Source organism: Petaurus breviceps, unplaced genomic scaffold (assembly GCF_028583685.1).
Source record: "Petaurus breviceps papuanus isolate PSGF00001 unplaced genomic scaffold, PetGlider_PUasm1.0 547, whole genome shotgun sequence".
Lineage (NCBI taxonomy): Eukaryota > Metazoa > Chordata > Mammalia > Diprotodontia > Petauridae > Petaurus > Petaurus breviceps.
Window position 1 is genome coordinate 72,692 of NW_027186368.1, and position 4,150 is coordinate 76,841.

At 49.6% G+C, this 4,150-nt stretch overlaps 1 long non-coding RNA gene across 1 annotated transcript in view; it reads right to left on the reverse strand.

Moving 5' to 3' along the window:
• Positions 1 to 2,709: 2,709 nt before the first annotated feature.
• The window catches only part of LOC138172474 (uncharacterized), a 20,432-nt gene continuing 18,991 nt past the window's right edge, over positions 2,710 to 4,150 (reverse strand). Inside the window, exons 3-4 of the long non-coding RNA XR_011171125.1 lie at positions 3,639 to 3,825; positions 2,710 to 2,973 (exon numbers count right to left, since the gene is read on the reverse strand). This is a non-coding gene — a long non-coding RNA (uncharacterized lncRNA). The remainder of the gene's footprint in view (positions 2,974 to 3,638; positions 3,826 to 4,150) is intronic.

A 4,150-nucleotide genomic window follows, 5' to 3' on the forward strand; every position in this document is an offset into this window, starting at 1 on the left:
GAAAGGGATATTTGCATGAGCTTTACTTTCTTGGAATGAGAAATGAAAGGGTAAAAGGAACCCCTCCCCCAGCTCCTCAAGTGCAGAATGTACCCCAGTGGTTACTCTCCTTCTATCCCAAGCCCTCATTTCTGGCTTGTTTTCTTTTTTTTTCCCCCAATAGTCTAAAGGAGGGGAGGGGTGGTCACTAGTGCATTCCATTTTCCTATGGTCTGACTGGGTGCTGGGCTTTTGAGAACAGCCGGGGCCTGGAACTGTGCAGATCTGGCCTTGCACAAGTAAGCGGCCAATGGCAGCTGGAGTTTTCCACGGTAATCCTGTCATCAGCAGCTTCCTCCTTCCTCGCCTGTGTGTGTATGCACTCCATCTCCCCCCACCCCATTAGCTGCAGGAGGCAGAGGCTGCCCCAGAAGAAAGAGGCCCTTCCCCCCTCTGGGCTCCGCGCTCTCACCCTTCGATGGCAGCTACTACCTAGTTCGCAGGAGTGTTAAAAGTTGCTTTTCGGCGAAAGCTTTGTGCGCCTCCTCACACCCATCTAACTTCCTGGAGGCAGAGACTTCCCAGACCACTGGGACATTGTCTGCTTCCTTGTCCACAGTCCGGAGTTTGCTCTTCCCTAGCAGTTTTTGAACATGCTAAGTGCTTGCTAAATGACTTTGCATTCATTCATCCCCTCACTCATTCATTCAGAGGACACATGTTGATGGCCACTCTCCTTAAAGGACTGAAAAATAACCCAAATCCTTCTGGAAATCCCTCCACACAACAGGGCTATGAGATGCAGCAGTTAGTATGTACCTACTGGATGCTAGACCCGGGGTAAGGTGGGAGGGGGCAGAGAGGGGAGAGGTCCCAGTTCTTGTTCTCTGGGAGCTCACAGCCTATTAGGGATGATATGACATGACGGGATGGAAGCGAAGTTACAAGAGAATATGGGGAGAGATCGGCTGCGGGCGGGGGGCGGGGGCAGCGCGAGAGAAGCAGGGACAGTTTTCGTTACGAGGAAGACAATCCATCTTCCCTGTTGCTTTTAAAATAAAAGAGGCTCCAAAATGGGGCTTGTTTGGCTCTTGAAAGCAATAAGGCGGTCACAAGACTTGCTGAGGCCAGCCTGACCCTTCGCAAACTCTCCCAGGCTGCTCCCTCGCCCCCCTCCTCATTTAGCTGTTGGCGCATTAATCCCTCCCGGTGTGTAAGACAAGGGTCTCGGAGCTCCCGCGGCACTGGGGGAGCCAGGGCAGCTGCTGTCTCCGAAGAATTAATCTATCCCAGGGAATCAAAAGCCGCTCACAATAGAATCATCAGCATGTTTTCACTCGGAAAGGCCCCCATTTCCTATTTAGAAAACACATAACTATTACCCCCCTCGGCCATTCCCAGAGGATTCCCTTTTAGCTATTTGTGCCGGCCATTATGTGGTTTATAAGTCCATGTTCGCGTGATTCTATTGGTGGCCAGACAACCATTGAGGCTAAAAAAAAGTGTCTATTGCAAACTCGTTAAAAAAGAAAAAAAGAGACCCCTCCGTGCCCCCTACTGTTTTTTCCCTCAGGCCAGGCTTCCATCTCGATTTGTTTTGTGGGTAGGATTTTAACTCTCAGTGCCCTCAGAACAGAAGGGAATTCTTTGCGTTTTTATTTGCCTTGGTTTCTATCCTGAAAGAATGATGAAAACGCTCCTCTCAGCCTTTGGAGGAACCCCGCCGACTTGAAAGTGCTTCCTAAGCGTTAATTCCCTGGGGCCATCACTTAGCGCCTTGGAAAGCTTTCACTGGATTCTTCCAAGTCTCTGGGTTTCAGAAAAAGCAATTTCGACATGGCTGCAAGGAACCAGGGGCTATTCTGCTTCCAACAGCCTGGAGAGGGGTGTCCAACCTGTGGTCAGGGCTGGGCGGCTGACACGTTTCAGGATCAGCGACTGGCGTGGGAAAGGAGCCGGCCCCGGCACTGATTCCTGGGCTCCCTTTCTGTGACAACATTGGAGAAGAGGGTTCTCCGACAGCTACCAGGCCCAGCCCCTGCGAGCAAGGGTGACTGTTATTCCCCTTAAACCAAGTCTGGGAGGGGAAGGAACTTGGATGGCACCTCACAAAGAGGGCCAAGGTCCTTTGGATTTAAATGTTAGACCTGGGTTTGAATCTCAGCTCTGTTACTTCTTACTGCGTGGCCTTGTGCCGGTCCCTTCCTCTTGGCTTCCATTTCAAAGGAGCTAAATGGTCTCTAAGCGCACCTCCAGATCTGTGCCTGGAATGACTCTTGCTGGAGATGAGATTTGAACCTCTGTCTGATTTTCCTGGGGACAGAGCTCTGTCCTTACACCTCGTTGCTTCCTCCTCTGCCAGACTTGCCTGGAAACAACTAGTCGAAGTCGTGGCCCCCTTGGTATTTGGAGCTTTAAAAGACAACATCTAGGAGTCTTCTGTGCCAGCTCAGTAGAGCAGAACAGATGACTGGTAGCTAAGTTGGAGTGAGCTCTTAACTTTCTCAGTAATGGACTTCACGGGTTCCATTTCTATGAACCCACTAGGGGTGAGAGGCATGAATCTCTGGACACCATCATTCACTGCCAGCAAGGACAACAGGGTTGGGTGCTTCCACTCTGCACCTCCCTGCAAGTGAATTTTATGCAAGTTTTGGAGAGGCAGGAACACTCAGAGCGCGCAGAACACTCAGCAGTGGAACCCCAAGGGGGCAAACAAACATCCAGATCTCAGACCACAGGAGGGCTGTGCCTCCCCAAACAGAAAACTTTATTATCTGAAGATGCAGTTAATCTAGCACTTTTAAGGCACAAACTGACCAAAGTCCTGGGCAGGTACATTTCCACTAGGGCTTGGATGCATCTCATTTTGTTCTCCCCAAACTTCAGACGTTCTTGGCTTTGAGCTGGTGAGATATTCTTCAGACCCTGGCTTCATGTCCTGTAGGAATGGCAGATCCCAAGGAGCCAAGAGCCAAGAGGCGGCATTATTCACTAAGTGATGGGGAGAGAAGAAATCCCGTTTAGTCTCAGGCCGGCTTCCAAAACTAACCCTTCTCAACTAAAAAACCCAAGTACAATTTCATCCCTACTGATTGTAATTATACCTCCTACCTCACAGGGTAGTTCTGAGGAAAATGCACCCCAAATATTTGCAGCAAAATTCTGTGGTAGCCAAACTGAGTGCCCCTTGATCAACAAAAAGGATTCAGAGAAAGTAGGGGTGACTTGCATGAACAGATACAGAGATGCGAACAGAGAGCTCGACAATAATCAATGCAAGTAAAGAAAAGCCCATGGAAGGATCAGCTTAATGCAATGTCCAACTATGACAAGGCATTCAGACTCGGGCTGAGGCATGCCCCGACTTCTCAGAAGAGAGGGGGGGCTCCAGGTAGGTTCCCTAGGTTACCCAGGAGGTAATTAATGAAAAAGGACAACTTCAGAATGCTGGGAGCTGCCTGCTCTGGTGCAGGAAGGTTGGGCTCAGATCCATTTCCGCTGCTCAAGGTCTTACCAGACTGCCCTTTTCTGACTTCTCTTCTTCCTCTTCACCTGCATGGGCTCTGATCTAGGGGGGCTCAGCATCTTGTCATCTTAACAGGGCTCAAGCTTCCCACTACCGCAGGTCCCGGAAGATTTTCCTTTCGTTTACTTACCAACTAGGACCTTTTCTTGTGCATCTCAAAGTAAGTTTCCCGTCTTGGTTTTCAACCTCGAGCCCCATTTTCTTAAGTACAGCTGTATCTGCTAGTCCATGGTCCTCCATCTTTGCAATTAGCTCTTGGTTTCTTTTGTTGTGTTCAGTCAGGTTTCGTATGGCATACACTGCCCACTGATTCAGAACTAGAGCCGAGTTAAGGAACCAGCCATGACTACATGTCCCCACTGCAGCCCAGGAAGACATGAATGCATAGGAAAGGATATTCAGGAGGGAGCCCGCCCTGATGGGGATTTACAATCAGCTGGGCTCCTGCTCACTAGAGATCTATGACTCTATTAACTAACCATTATCTATTTACTGTTCACCCCACATGCACCTGACACGAAGAAGCCCTCCCCATCTATCTTTGTCTATAAACACACCCCAGAACTTGGCAGTGTTTGGCGTATAATAACTGTTTAATGATCATTCATTCAGCTCCTACTCACATGCTCAGCCTTCCCTCCC